General features: G+C 36.5%; 1 protein-coding gene across 4 annotated transcripts in view; it reads right to left on the bottom strand.

Moving 5' to 3' along the window:
- The window catches only part of KDM4C (lysine demethylase 4C), a 260,274-nt gene that overhangs the window by 30,286 nt on the left and 212,975 nt on the right, over window positions 1–17,013 (bottom strand). The gene's annotated exons all lie outside the window — the stretch shown is intronic.

Raw genomic sequence — 17,013 nt, 5'->3', positions numbered from 1 at the left:
ACATAACACTTTTTTTTTCTTTTGCCAAAATGGACACCACATCAAAATATTATCACTATTTTGTAAGTGACATGAGTAAGTGGCCTATATGAAACAAATGAAGGGACATGAGCTAGGTTATCTAAGTCTGGGAAATAAGCTCCACCATACTAAAAAAGACAAAGTACAAGAAGACTGGTATCTTGCCATCAAAAGACATTAACAAACACACTCAATAGAGTAATTACTTTAGTAATTTCTATGGACAACTATGTTATATCACACATGGGAACTATCCTCTGATAGCTCTTGACATGGCTAACAAAAATGTAAATGCTATTGATGATCATAAAATTATCTCAGCTATTCTAAAATACAGACATCTTATTTGATGACACAAAATAGTGAATTCAATAATTTGAAAGCATACTACTGGAATAGTGATTACTTCCATTTATTTTAAATTTGCTAGTCACTGACTGTGTTAAACAACCTCTTGTCTGCCTAAGCTGGGAACATGAGAAAGAATAATTTTGATTTATTTCCACTCTATGATTAATAATTCAAAGTATTTCAAATTAACTCACATCAAATTCTTCTTCTCAGGTTACCAGAGAATTTTGTTCTATTGTTTATTAATTTCTATATTCTGAAGAAAATCTGCAGACATTTCATTGTATAATTTAGCACGTACATAATTTCAATGGTTTCTGGTACTCCGTGACGGAAATAGTGCTTTTTGCAAGTGCTAGCCCTGTCAAGCTCATTGGTCACGCAGAGCTTTAGTTCACGCATCATTCCGCATATGAAAAACTCTTCAAGTTCTGCCTTCATATCCACCCTGTATCCAACAGCCTGCATGGCTTTGCACAAGCAGAAACAAGAGTAGCATCTGGCATTTCAAGCTCAGTTAAAAATTTTACCCATCCCTCACTAAAAGGACAAGGTCTCAGCTTGGTCTGCTGCAGCATCAGATCTGAAAGACTAGTAAGAAGTAAAGATGATTTCACCATCAAAATAGATGTTCCAGAGCCTTCAGTGATATGCTGATATCCCATTCTGCATTTGTATTCATGTGCATGAAGCCATTTCAGGTAAGTCAACTGTTTCTTGAGGGAGCTTAAGGATCTTTTTGTATATACATATTCAGAACCAAGTAAAATGGGAATTCCAGAAAGAAAATACAATTGAAATCTATTATGTATAATGTCTAGACACTGAGTTCATGCCAATACAGAGCTCCTTTGGAACATTTTTTCCCACAGATATACACACAAGTTCACCAGTCAGCTTAGTGAAAGACTGAAGTACAAAACATGTTTCTGTATATAAAAAACAAAACAAAACAAAACAAAAACAAAACCACAAGCAGCCGTGTCTTCTAAAACATTCCAAAAATGCAGTTCAAACAAAATGAAGAGAATGAGGAAAAGGGATAAAAAAGTAAAGTGCAGCTAAACTAGCAGTAACTGAAGGAACTATGTTACAGCAGGAAATGCTGATCCCCTTGAATTATTGGCTGCAGTTGTGTAAGGCAGCAAATATGCAAACATTACAATGTGACTGTAAGTTTCTTTGGCATCTTACTAAGATATGATGAAAACTTGGGAGATGCAGAAATCTAAAACATTACATTACATGAGTAATGCTTCAGAAAAATATTCAATTTACAACTATATATATGTACAATTGTTCTATTTTAAGGCTTATCACCTTTCAGAAGTGGAAAAGCTGAGAAAAATAAAAGCAGTATGAGGACTGTCAGAGATGCTTCAAGGGAAGCTGAAAGTGCAGTCAGGAAAACTGAAAATGTAACACATTAAACGGGATAGCCAAATCCACAGAAATTAGAGCACAAATTCATCCGTCCCTGTAAATGAGACTGACTTCTCTGTTCTATTCCAGTATAGGTTAACTTAATATTAACATATTAGACAAACTAACATTTTGTAAGAAAAGTTATTTCTCATAGGTATTTTTCAGAGTTGCAACTTGAAAGTACTGAAAAAAGTAATTTTAAAAAATGCTGTCAAATTAATGTTGACTAAATTCTTATTTTTGTCATGCTGGCATAAAACTACACTAATACTTATGAAAAGTGAAATTACTTCAAATTTGTTCATATAAAAGGATACTGCTTGGCTCTATATAATTATGTGAATTCAGACTTCAAGTCAAATGAAGAAAGTGAAAATACTTCCTGTGTTTTAACCATGAATTGAATCCATCTCACTGCCAAATACAAGGAAGGTAGTTGTTACATCAGCTAACTCCAAACACACATTAATCTTTTGTGCTCCACTCTTACACTCTTCAGGTATAAAAAATATTAAATTGTGAATATGAACATGGAGAAAAAAAGTTACTGTACATGCAGGGGAAAAATAATCCTATTTCTCCCTGTGTTTACAGAATACCAGAAAAAAATCTGAAAATCAGTCTGTTTCAGGAAGCATGAAAAGAGTCAAGGATGACAGATATTGAAATATGTTTCCTATTATTTGTAAGATGCTGAGTCCTTTGAGTATGACACTGAAAGGGATGATGCAGATCTCCTCAGCTTTACAATGAGTCACAAACTTGGGCATGAATTTTCAAAGGTACACATATGCACAAATAAAGGTCAGGTGTACAAGCAAATTCACAGCTTTCATAACTGTATTGGGCAGCATGGCCCCACTAAGAGATATGAGAAGTTCCTTCATATTTGAAAATATAAATCAAACAGTTAATCTATCATATTTGATTAATAAAATCAGAATACACAGAATAAAAGCAGAGCAAACTATAAAAATCTGCTTTGAATAGACTTTCGGAATATTAGCTGAGCTACATACCAAGCTGTATGTTAGCTTCAAGTAGTAAATTGAACTCTGCTGTGTCTGACCATACTGCCAATTCTTTCCCTCCCTAGCTTCTAACTCATAATGTGTCTCCCATACTCTCACTTGGGGCTTTACAGCATACGAACTTTAATTTCTTCACCTTTTTTTTTTCCTATTAAATTATTTTTTATAGTATAGTGATACTTAAAAAGAAAAGAAAAAAAAAAAAAGATAATATAAATGTAAAAAGAACAAAAAAATAAATCACTGAAAGTGACCAAGGAAAAAAGACATCCAAAATTATGAGAGAAGAGAGGGAATCATCAGCTATGAAGACTGAGGTCTCACTCTCCCTCCCACCCTTGCCTGAAGTCTCACTTTTGTAACCTTGTAAAATAAAGGAATTGTATAGAATGGAACCAATCTTGAACCAGTCCTGCAGAGGATAGAATCTAAATACCTCTCTGCCTGGGCAAATCTTGTTTTTAGGTATTTAAGCTTGCTACTTGTGAAATTAACAAGCTTGACAAACTATGAACACATTAATTCCAATACAGTCATGTTAATTCAATGCACAACTGATAGTTTTTCAGTAGCCTGAAACTACAGCTGTTCCTGCCAGCCGAAGTAAACTCACCATCTCAGATAGCTAGGAAGAATGTAATTTTGACTTAATGCTTGTTAGATATTAGTGCAAAGCAGAGACAATAGGGGAAGTAGCTGAGTATCAATCCTAATCAGAAATTCAGATGCAAAATGAATTGGAGAAAAAATAAAATTGTTTATATAACTGGAGATTCAGAATATAGGACAAAACAACATACTGCAATTTTCTAGATGGTGAAATGACTTCTTTTTGCCCCCAAAATGAAAAATATTCTGCTGCAAATGTATTTCATAATCATGGAATAGCTCTTTAATATTAATAGGTTGCAAATATATAAACAGAATTAATTTTAAAGAACAAGTCTGAAAAAGCTGGATGACAGTACTTGGCAGAAGAAAACGCACTGATAGGTTTCAAAATAATTTTTATGGATCCTTATATAAAGGCTTTGTTATTACTTCCATCAAAAAGAGTAATATCTACAAAACAAAATTCCAGTCCCTGACAAGATTATGAAATAAACACAGTAACACTGCTTTCTGATGCAAGGATTTATGAAAATAAGCACAAGGTGAAGTTGTGGCAGAAAGCCGTGGCTGAATTCTAGGAAACAATTTGGTTTATTGATTTCTCCAAAAAGTATTTTTATGCCTTGGCAAGAAGAATGACTCATGTGAAGAAGCTGACCATAGTAAAGCTTTAAATTCTACAAAAATATGGTATTTCAAGAGAGACTCTAGAAATTATTACATTTCCAAGTATTACTAAAAATCAAGAAGTAAGATCTCTTCTACTCCTGCAGATGGTTATTAATTGTTAGTCAGTAACTGAATTGTATATATTGTATATTCTCATCCTTTTTTATATATTTGGCATTTTTGGCCTTCTAGGTATCATTGGAAATAAACACTAAGACAGAGACACCATTGTAAATTTTAGGAAATTAATGAAAAATAATGTGTCATTTTTTTTCCCTTTAAGATATGCTTTATCAGCTCTGCATTTCATAATGAGTCTGCTTCGCTTCAATACAAATAATATTGCTGTTGTGTATGATCACACTCTAGATATGAAATGTTGGTCCTACTGTAACCAATAGTAAAATACCCATAGATCTTCACAGAGCAAAGATTTCTCAGAGAATATTGACAGAAGGACCTTCACCACCTTATCAACTGTTATAACTTCAGACATACACTATAAAATGCACAGTAAAACTAATCTTTTCTTTCTCCAGTCCAAAGCCATAACATAGATTAGAAGTGTGAAAAGATTACAGCCTAGTCATACTGCAAGAGTTAGTAGCAAGGTACTGGCACAAAGATTTGTTAACGATGCACAACACAATTAGAAGATACATACTATGAAGACATTTGACACATTATCTGCAGATCAGTAAGCGCATGTTGTCTGCACAATCATCTTCCAGAATACAGAGTCAGCACTTAATTTTGGCAGAGAGGATAGTGCGTTTCTATGGAAGCAAGCTCATTACATTTTTTCATTTTATGTTTCCATTTATTCCTGATTAATCTAAACCAAACTGAATATTTCAGCTATGAAACTGATGGGACTTAGAATCAGAACGTGTGAAGAAAAAGAGTTTCTTAGGTCATTTATTCTACTTCTTTGTTCAGCACGTTTAGAAAATGATATAAAACTAGCTAAGAATATTGTTAGATAAAGTAACAAGAGACTATTTTGAATCCCTCTGGTACTTCAAACATAACAACCAGTACATCATGGAGGAAAAAAAAAAAAAAACCAATCCTTGTAGAAAACTTTTTATCATTTCCTACTACTCAGTAAGTCTGCTTATAGGATGGGGCTACATCAAATTAAAGATGGCAGACATTATCCAGATGTAGATGAAATTCTGTTAGTCATATATTCCATCAGAGAAATAAACATAAGAGTTATGCATCAGTAGCAATTAGAAACAGTAATCTTATTTTCTAATAACTCTGAAATAATGTAGTTTTGGGTCTAATCTTAATGAGTGAACTTGCAATTCATGTTGTTTAATTAAACATGAAAAGATCTGGAAATGGCACCAAATATATGTAATGGTTTAATACACAATTTTAAGAGCTGTTAAAATATTATCAGGACTTGCCAAAATTATGTATAAATACAGTAATAATCTACTATTTCAGTGAAACTGCTATGGTAGCAATATCTTTTTAATTCATAGGAAAGACAAACATACAGCGTGGAGTTAAAAAAACCCTTAGCTCTTCTGAAGCACATATTGTGTGATTGCAATGAAAGAGTCCTTACTCTGTAGTTTAAAGGATAGAGAAAAACAAAGAAAACAAAACACTTGTTGAAGAAGTTCTTATTTTAGAAGGTGCCTGAAAAAGAAATATACCTGTGATACACTATGTAATCTCCTTAACTGGTAAAAGGTGAGTGATGTGAGGCAAAAATGAAGAAATAAAAGACCTTGTTAGAGCTCCAACTGGTGCCTGCACAGTGGTACTTACCACCACAATACCTATGACTATGTCATATCTAGAGAAGTAAACTGCTGTGTATTTATTTTCAGTATTCTTGAAGTCCTCAATATTTGTAATTAGACTTCAACAACAAGCACTGCAGTTAAGTCCCTACTCTTTTTTTTTTTTTTCAGACTACAGCAGTATCATTAATGTTCTATGCTGTTGGAGATACCCAGAAAGTACTTGAGAGGTCTGTAATCCTACTCGAGATCTACTGATAAAAATACCATATACACATATCTCTACTATCTCCTCAAAGTCTTATTAGCAATAAATACTATAAGGAAAATAATCAATCACCAACACCTCCTTTAAATTAAAAAAAAAAAAAAAGAAAAAGAAAAAAAAATCACTACATATATAAGGAATATGCTGCTAGCACAGTCATTGAACAAAAGAATACACTCCTACTTCCTTTCAGATTCATATACACCAGGTGACACTGAGAATTTAGTCACCCTAACTCTTCTTCTGTCTACTTCGTATCTACCTCCTTTCTGAAATAGTAATATGTGAATGTGAACCTTCACTTTTTAAGGACACTCTCATGATTTTAGCTTAACTCTAGCTTTTATGTATTCATACATACTTTTTTCAAATGTGTTTTTATTACAGAACAAAACAAATGTTTTTGACAGACAATGCTACTTCCACCGTACTTTTGAAATGTTGCATGTATTTTTTTTGTGTTTCTTTTTTTTTCCCCAAAATTTTCACCTTTTAGCTTCTACATTGTGCCATATATAACATTAAACACACAGCCTTAAAAAGTGTAATTTTGGAGAGGCATCATGCCTGTATTCTGTTCATCTTTCAGGCATCCTGAAATTAACAAGATGAAGAACGGGTATTGGAAGGGCACAATTCCAGGAAGATAAATATGGAGGTTGGAAAGAATCTCATTTTCTTTGTTCTCCAGAAAGAAAGCATTTTTATTAAAACTTTGCTTTGGATTCGCATAGACCAGTTTGAATAGATTTGCCATTTACACAAAAGCTAAAATACCTGACAAGCTGTGAAAGGCCATTTAGGCTGAAAAGGTGATGAGGCACCAATTCACTGCGTCTCTGCTGCAGCCTCCGCTAGATATGGTGGTTAGGGGTCCCAGTATTATGTTGTAACGGCACTCTTGTCAGCTGTTTCTTATAAGCATTACTGGAGATTAAAGGCAACAGTCATCTTCAGATTCGTTTCTGCACTCCAGCCATCCAGTCACAACTGCACGTTTCTTAACCCATGTTTAGAGACAAAACCACTGTGCGAAATGAGAGCTAAACTATTTCCGTAGAGTCAAAGAATAACGGAAGTTGGAGGGGACCTCCAGAGGTCATGTAATGCAACACCTTGCCAAAGCTAGACCTAAATCAGGTTGCACAAGGCCTGTCCAGCTGAGTTTTGAACACCTCCAAGGACAAAGATCCCTCAACCTTGCTGGGCATCTATTCAAGTGTTTGACCACCAGCTTTCATAAGAAAACCCTTTCTTTACACAACACTAGAATTTACTGTGTTCCAATTTGTGTTCTTTGCCTCTCAAGCTATCACCATGCATTTCCAGAAAGCATCCATCTCCATCTTCCCTTTATCCTCTGATTACCTAGCTAAAAGTATCAGTAAGATCTCTACAAAAAGGTGTCTCTTTCCCACGCTGAACAGACCCAGTTTCTTCAGTCTCTCTGCATACATCGTGTGCTCTAGCCCTGATCATCTCAGTGACATCTCAATGAACTTGCTCCCATATGTCAATAATGGGGAGACCAGGTGCAGTCTTAAAAATGCCAAATAAAAGGGAAGGATGGATCAATTCCCTGGGCCTGCTGGCTACAGTCTTACAAATCAAACCCAGGATGCAGTTGGCCCTCTTTGCTGCAAGGGCACACTGCTGATTCATGTCTAACTTCTCCATCATAATCCCCAGGTCCTTCTCTGCAAAGCCAATCAAGACAAATTGTAGTGTCAGACTTTATCCAGACTTCAAGAGACAGATTCCCAACTAAAATAGAGCATGACTACATGAAGTAGTTAGAAGAGACATCTAAAATTGCTAACTCAGAAACATCTTTAACAGACAATGAATAGAGAACTTTGGGACTGCATCGCCTTTTCAGTTTCCATTCCTTCATGAGCTGGCATTTAATGCAAAGCACTGCTTTGAAAAGTAATATCATTATTTATACATAGTACAGAGATCTCTGTTTTCATATAGTTTATTTTATAATTGCTTTATAATACTTCATATGAGTACATACAAACACAGAGAGATAATTTAACATTTTAATAAGATATCAGTTAAATTAGAACATCGAGATGCAGCACTGAAGGGATTATAGTCTTAGCAATATCCTGCAAGCAATTTACTGAAATGAAAAAGTGCAAAGACAGTCTTTATCAAAATAAAGGTACCACCAATAAACCAATAAACTAAAAAGGTAATTCCAAAACACCCAAATAAGACAAAATTACGAGAGTCAATCATATAGCATTTAAGACATGCATGTTCAAATATTTAGAAATAAGAATCTTGTCAAGCTCAAACAGAAACCTCTCATGACAATACAAGCACACATATCAAAATTTCATCTACCTACTAGCATGACAGTAATGTCCTGCTTTGTGTGTTAAAAGATTAGGAAATTGGAATGGACTTCAGTATATGTCCTTTGGGCAAGAAGGGGTCCTGGTCAATTATGTAGGTGAATGCACTTTGCCTCTGGGAAGGAAAATATACTTGTGAAGTACAATGAATGAGGACGCAGCTGCTTGTCAAGTTGTTCTGTGTTGAAGGGAAGCAATTGTGGACATAACACACTATTAGAAAAGAAGGATAAGTAAAACCATTTACTGTGGTTATACCATTGGACAAGAACTAACTGGCACCCCTACCTTAAAGCGATAATATGTGAGTCATGCTATTTACAGGTGCTAACAATAGCATATTTACAACTGAATATGTCAAAACTAGAAGTAAGGGGTTATTCAATGGTGGAGGGGTATGGGGGTATTTTTTGTTTGGGGGTTGATTTTTTGGTTGTTTGTTGTTTGGGGTTTTTCATTTTAGGAAGGGGTCAAGGCATGCAGAAATTGAACATGCTCTGCACCACAGAAAGTTTTTTTAAAATTCTGAAAAGCTTGGTAGGACTTCATATCTTACAAAGAAAAGATTATTTCTGAAGCTTTCAGTCAAAAGCCAAAATCCATTTTTCAGCAGAGTTGATGTTGACATTATACCTAACCAGAAAATAGTGTCATTTGAACAGGCAAAAGTGATAAGGCAGTACAGAAAAGTTATGAAATTCTTTAAGACAGATTGAAATGTATTTAAGTATAAGAAGTTTTAAAACTTCCACAATCTAAAATTAATCAGTTTGTAGTATCTCAGAGAAAGTAAGTTATTTCTAAATGTCTCCCTCATTTCTAAGTCCTGTACTAACTTTACTAAGTAAATATTTAGAATAATCTGACCCTGATGCAGAAGAAGGTGAGCAGTATCTTGTAGGAGTCAGACATTATAAAAATTTGCCAAACCATTTGTCCCTCTAAATTTAAACACATTAGCTATTAATATACTTAGTAGTTAAAATCTTTGTGGGCAAAAATGAAGAAGCAAAAATTGAAATTATAACAAGTTTAAAATCAGTTGTTTTTTTCTCCATCTTTTATTGTTTTCCTTTTTCTTTCCCTCAAAATATAAAAAAAATAAATAAATAAAAGAACAACATGATGGCTTTATCTTGGGCAGGTAGGCAAATAACCTTTTGCTTAAAAGAATCTCATAAACTATCATCTTTCTTGAATAAATCCAAAAGTATGTGGATATTAGCACAGTTGCAAAGCACTCCAAGTTTGCCATGGAAACAACATTCTTATTTCAAAATAATACAACTGCTCACTGTGGACTATTGGCATGAAAGCTCCCAATCCAAGCTCATCGACAGCTTGTGGAGTGGACAGATGAGGCATGGAAAATATTTTAAATTAGTTCATTTATCTTGCTCAGACATGGGAAGAGATTGAGAATTTTTCATGTTTATAAAAGAAAGCAGAGGGAGAGAAAGAAAGGGGGAGGAGGGGAGAAGGGGGAAAAGTAAAGGTAAAGACAAAAAAGGGGAAGAAATTAAGAAAAAAGAGAAAATGGGAGTAAAAGTAGAAAAATGGGGAAAGGGGAAAGAGGGAAAAGGAGGAAAAGGGAGCAAAGTTTGGGAAAGGGAAAAGACAGCACCTTTTCATATAAATTATTACCAGTTAAGCTAAATTTCATACACAATGCATTTTTTGTCCATTAGAAAAAATACACTCCAACATTAGCTAAACTAGCAGATGTTTTTAACTTGTTTCGATTTGATCTTCATAGCTTTCAGAAAATAAACAGTTTTTTATTACTGCATTAAACACATGCAGACTTAAATTGTTTTGTCCTAAGGACTCAGATTATAGATATTTTTCAAACATGAGGCATAATTCCCCTCACATGCTTCAGAAATGATGCCATACACATCCAAGATGATGAATACAATAGATTAAGTATTTAGTTAATTCAGTGTCTTATTGCCAGGGAGGTTACTGGAGCCCAAGACATAGCAAGGGAGATGGCTCAAAGGACAGAATAATATATTGCAAGACAGATGACTAATTTTTTTCCTGAGATTCCAATGGCTCCTAAGAATATGATTCTGACAGACTTAAACAGAGATAGGTTTCCTCCTCCTCCTTTGAACTTAGGTCACTCTATGGCTATTCCTAGAAAGGCAGCTTAGTACTACATGAAACTCCTATGAGAACCAAATATACCTGACATGTACACGTCAAACTTCTGTGAGAAGCTCATACTGGAATCTTACAACAAATCATGGAGTGTATGGAAATTTACACAAGAACAATGAATTCTTTTACATCAGAATAATGAGCAAACGTTACTAAGATTTGTAATTACTGATTGTTACTGCACTATCTGTTCTAATTCCATATATAGAGAGACTTTGGATCCTATTTACTCATTGAAATGTATTATTCTAAAAGCAAATGGAAAAGTGAAACAGTGCAGTTCGAAGAGAATCTGAATAAAAATAACTGTGTGTCTTTGTTATTTTCAACAAAACTACCACCTATGGATAACATTTGATTATGTTATGAACAGCTTTTTCCTGTATGCAACTAAAATTTTGTTTCAATTGGAAATATGCATGTTTATTTTTCATATTTTTAATTTATTCAGTATGTCCTCCTCTTTACCCAGCTTTTCAGGCACAGTGATTAGGCTTGAAGGAGGTTAGATTTTTCCTCACATCCTTTTCTTTGACATTTTTCATTTTCTAATTCCTCACTCTGGGAAATGCTTCACATCCTTGATGGACATGTAATTGATTTGTTTAGTGTTAGTGTTCAGCAAGGACTGCTATTGAAGGGCAAGCTGCACTCTCTTCCATTGTGATGTCCAGTCCAATAAAAACATATTACAAAAAGAAAATTTTTAAGTCTAGTTTACCTGTTCGGGCTATGGATTGACCCATCTCTTTGGTCTAAGTGGACCCATTTAGCATGTAAACTATTTTGTTCAATCTAAAAATATCATTATCAGCATCTCTGCCATCTGGCTGAATATTTTTATTCCCTGAAGAGCATCATCTTTCACTGTAAACAGAACTTCATTAAATTATGAAGCCTTGGCCTATGGGCCCAAAGGCCCAGTTGTCCATGGTGCAATTCTGACTGCTGCCTTTTTTCCCTTTTTGTAACACAAACCTTTTCTTTAATGTGGGACTTACTTGTTCACAAGGAAATACACTGCTAACTACAGATTTAATTTTAAAGGCAATTTTTAAAAGTTCCCTACCAAATGTTGTATCAGTAACAATACATAGAAAAGTGCAAACACCTAATATTTAAAAAATAAAAGCAGAGAAAGAACATCTAGGATATAGTTTGACTTTTGATAGCAATTTTCAAAACTTCTTTTTGACTAGTTAGACTTCTGGAAGATATTCTTTCTCTCCACGCAGTGCATCCAACTCTTGTGTTAATGGACCATTAAAAGATGCTTCATTGTGTCTTAATGGCATAATACATTATAAAAATCAGGTGAAGGAAGGAATTACACCTCTCAATCTAAAGACATGTCATATAAAAGGCCATAGCTGATATTTCCAGAAAGAAATATAACAACAATTTGTTAATATAGCACTGCCAAGTAATCAGTGAATTTTTGAAAACTTGTCTATCATAGAAAAGATTACTCTAAACTTGTCCAGAATTCAATTAAACCATTTATTTAACTATAATCTGACTTGAACTTCTGACACTGATATGAACATACCATTCATACACCCAGCCATCTTGATAAATTATTGGAGTAGACTAGTATAATATTTCAAGGCATAATTTAGTTGCTTTAGCTTCTAAATATCCCTTTAATGACCCAGTAGATCTATGCAAGATGTCTAAAAACATCTACATGTTTATGCAGGGACTGAGATAGGCCAGAAAATATTCCCCTGTCCCATACATTGTCCATTTGCTATACACAACATGGTGTCTCAGCACCAGAGAAAGAATGACATGGGTATTTGTATCTCTGAAGTCTCACAGTACAGTACAGCTAATACAGTGATATGGAGACACTCACGATAGCCATGCTTTCTGGGTAACTGTGAATCATTAATCATAGAATGGTTTGAGTTGGAGGGGACCTTAAATATCATCTAGTTTCAAACCCTTTGCCATGGGCAGGAACACTTTCCACTAGACCAGGATGCTCAAAGCCCTGTCCAACCTGGCCTTGAACACTCCCAGGGAGGGGGCAGCCACAGCTTCTCTGGGCACCCTGTGCCAGTGCCTCACCACCCTCACAGGAAATAATTTCTTCCTAATATCTAATCTGAATCTACACTCTCAGTTTAAAACCATTACTACTTATCCTATCACTATACTCCCTGATAAAGAGTCCCTCCCCACCTTTCCTCTAGGCCCCCTTTAAATACCAGAAGGCCACTATAAGGTCTCCCCAGAGCCTTCTCTTCTCCAGGCTGAACAACCCCAATTCCCTGAGCCTGTCCTCATATGGGAGGTGCTCCAGCCCCCTGATCATCTTCTTCATGGCCCTCCTCTGGACACGCTCCAACAGGTCCATGTCCTTCTTATGTTTGGGGTCCCAGAGCTGGACACAGCACTGGAGGTGAGGTCTCATGAAAGTGGAGTAGGGGGAGAGAATCACCTCCCTCAACCTGCTGACCACACTTCCCTTGATGCAGCCCTGGATATGGTTGGCTTTCTGGGCTGAGAGCACACATTGGTGCCTTATAGTCAGATACACAGGGCTGGTCCCAATCCACTCATTGCCCAGCCTGTATTGGTGCATGGGATTGCATTGACCCATGTGCAGGATCTTGCCCTTGGCCTTGCTGAACTTCATAAGGTTTGCACAGGCCCACCTCTCCAGCCTGTCCAGGTCCCTCTGGATGGCATCCCTTCCCTCCAGCGTGTCAACCGCACCACACAACTTGGTGTCACTGGCAAACTTGCTGAGGGTGCATTCAATCCCACTGCCCATGTCTCCAACAAAGGTGTTAAACAGTGCCGGTCCCAACACTGATCCCTGAGGAATGCCACCTGTCACTGCTCTCCACTTGGACATTGAGCCGTTGGCCACCACTCTGACCGTGACCACCCAGCCAATTCATTATCCACCGAGTGATCCATCTGTCAAATCTATGTCTCTCCAATTTAGAGGCAATGATGTTGTGTGGGACAGCGTCAAAAGCTTTGCACATGTATACTGTGCAATATAATTATTTGCACAGTTCTTTGCTATATGAAGACTAATAAACCCCTGTGATTTCTGTGTGGTGGGGACAAACATGGTGCAAATCTTCCTATACGGTGCACTTGGCTCAGAATCCCTTCTTTTTCTGAGAGAGATCACCATCATCTGAGATCACACAGGAGGCAACACTGAGCATCTATGTCCCACAGAATAGACAAAAAAATCACTGGAAGCAAAAGTAAAGACATAAATCTCCGTAAGGATGGTTCACCTTTCATTTATAACTTCACAACAAATAGCAGCTTCAATGGTGAAGAGGCCTCATTAGTAAATCACACTTTAAAACAGTTGGGTTTTAACTTTCTACAAAACTATTCCTAGCAGAACAAAGGAAAGAAGCTGAAAAAGGGAAAGGGCACAGAATCTTTGTTATAATTTGGATTCAAAGTATATGTTTTATTGTTTTCACTGCTTCACTTGGAAATTCTTTTTTTACTTAACTTGTTTTACTTCATTACTCATGTTTTTTTTTTTTTATTTATGTTCAACAAGCAGTTTTTAAGCTTTGAGGTTTGCCCAGAGAAACAGAGAGTGGAAGATCAGATTAAGTTCTCAGAGATACTTATCAGTAAGTCAGAAAAAGGCTAAGAACATTCAAACAGAAAAGGAAATCTATTTTCTCCTAAAGTGAAATTTTTACAAATTTTATTTTATTTTATTCAACTTAATTCATTCTTTAAAATAGTAATCCTATGTTCCTTGATGCAAATGTTCATTAAAAGTGGAAACTGCTGTCAACTATATCCTTTTGCCCTGGAGATATTATATATAAAGCACTGTGTGATTGAGAGATGAAAATGAATGACAATTAAGTGGTGATGCATTTAGCTACCAGCAATCACGCAAACATCTGGTTTCAACAAAATCATTGAAACTTTTTGTGAAGTCCTAGAATGTGTATTCCAGGATCATGGTGATGCACTGCACAAAATCAGTTGAGACTACTTGGAAGCCTCTACTACCATGGCTGTCGCCACATTTCCACTGCCAAAAATCATGACTCTGTATGAACTATCATGAACTACTCTATGAGACTTTGTGAGACTAGTCTGTATCAGTCTGTGTCCTGGGTTGAGTGAGTGGTGGGGGTTTTTTTGTCTGGTGGCAGGGGAGGAGGCTATCGGGGCGGCCGCCTGTGAGAAGCTTCTCGAAGCTCCCCCACCTCCAAGTCAGCTCCACTTCTGTTTGGAAACTGAGCCAACCGGCTGCGCCTCTGCGATAACGTATTTATGAAGGGACGTGGTGACGTGCAGTGGGACTGGTGAGGAGGAGTTGCTGCAGCTGCATGAACACCAAGGTCAGTGGAGGAATGGGGGAAGAAAGGAGGGGGGAGGTGTGCCGGAGCAGAGACCCCTCTGTATCCTGTGGTGAGACGGCAGGGCGGCCCCCCCATGCCACCCATGAAGATCGACGGTGGAGCAGACATTGATTTGTGGCCTGTGTTTGTTTTCACCTGGCTGAGCAAAGTGCTGTGCCCGAAAAAGTTTGGGGTTGTGTGGGAAAAAGTAGGCCCTGCTGCTGTAATTCAGCGCTGGGAGGATTGCAGCATGCAGGGTTGTCCCACGCCAGAGCAGCTCAGGAAGGGCTGCAGCCGTGGAAGAGAGACTCCTGTGGAGGACTGTCTTCTGGGAGAGGGGGACCACGATGGAGCAATGGAGAACAAGTTCCAGAAGCTCACCCCACCGAAGATGGAAAAAGCAGCAGCACTGACTGCACCCCCCATTCCCTGCCCCTGTACCTATGGGGGAGGAGGTAGAGATATCGGGAGCAGAGCTGAGCCCGGGAAGAAGGGAGGGGTGGGGGGAAGGTGTTCTCAAGATGTGGCAATGCTTCTCACTGTCTTACTTCGTTACGTGTTGTTAGTATCTGTAATAAATGTATGGGGTTTTGTTCTTCCCCTAACGAGTCTGCCTTTTGCTCATGACCATCTGTGGTGGTTGGCTGTTAACCCGGCTCAAACCACTACAGTCTGATTAGCTTTGTTTTATTGCACTGAAACTGGACAAAAGAAATGGGTGCTTTCTCACAAGCTACTTATATATATTTACTACAGTACATTTTGCATACTGAACTGATGGCGTTTACAAAGTAGTTTGTAAATGAGTTTCAGAGACTTGTTAGATTCTTTCATTTTGTTTAACATACTTCTGAAATAATACATTTAAGGTCATGATGCTTGCTGTGATCATTTCCACAGATGTTCCTTGACTATTTTTTATCTGTAATCTACTGTTTTCATAAACTGAGATCATCTTAACCTGAATCCGTTTGACTTTATCTGTGAGCACAGTCCTAACATCTTTTAACCTTGAGAGGATCTTTGCTTTAATTGAAGATTCCTCTCTTGACTATTAATTTTCCATCAGCTATAAACATAAGGAAAATTATTAACCATCTTTTCACTTAATTATCTCTGTGATTTCTCAGAGACACAAAAACCTCACAAGTATGGGTTGAAGAAGTGAAGACATAAGTAAAGCATATCTAAGAACTTTTTAATTCAAAATATGTGGTATTTTTCAATGCTACATGATCATATTTTAAATAAGCAACATGATGCTCTCATTTGTCAATACAAATATCATGACTGCATACATGCAGTGATCTTTTATCCATCCTTTATGTAAAAGTTAACAGTTTGAGCAACTTCTTTGTCCATAGCTGCATTTTTCATAACTGACTTTCTATCATTTCCCTAAAACCCACCAAAAAATGGTAGGATTCATAATAGAATGCATAAAAGTGTAATATATGGAAGATGTGTACTCAATGACTACCATAAAGACTGATGAAGTTGTAAATATCCAATCAAGTATTCTCAATTAAACTGGTATGTCATATGATAGCCAAAAGCAAGCAATGAAAGCCTGTTTTGTACAAGAAACAGCCGGTAGTTAGAAAATACTGGCAGGGAGTTAGAAAATATTCTATATGTATTTCTACCTATAGATAATACATGTATGCTCTGTGTTTGTTTATGCAAAGTTCAGTATAATTTAATAAAGTTTGTTCTCAGTCATTAGGCAATTTCTATACATGGTCAAGTTAGCTCATAAGTCTAATAGTCTTCCATGCTTTGTGGATTTTGCAGTATTAACTACCAGCAGATCAAGGACAGGGACTCAAAAGGTGTAATAAAGAGATTACTGTGGTTCCCACTAGCAAAAAGAAGACAGACTGTGTTTCAGTGCTCTAACTAAAGCCATTTATATTTAAATCTGTAGAAACGTTAAATTTAGAATAAATATGGTTCATCATGCATTGGCTGGGCATTATTTCTATTCTG

Source organism: Tyto alba, unplaced genomic scaffold, assembly GCF_018691265.1.
Source record: "Tyto alba isolate M040663 unplaced genomic scaffold, T.alba_DEE_v4.0 Super-Scaffold_42, whole genome shotgun sequence".
In the NCBI taxonomy this organism is placed as follows: Eukaryota; Metazoa; Chordata; class Aves; order Strigiformes; family Tytonidae; genus Tyto; species Tyto alba.
Note: the sequence above shows the minus strand (reverse complement) of the source record. Positions and strands in the feature narration are given on the sequence as shown.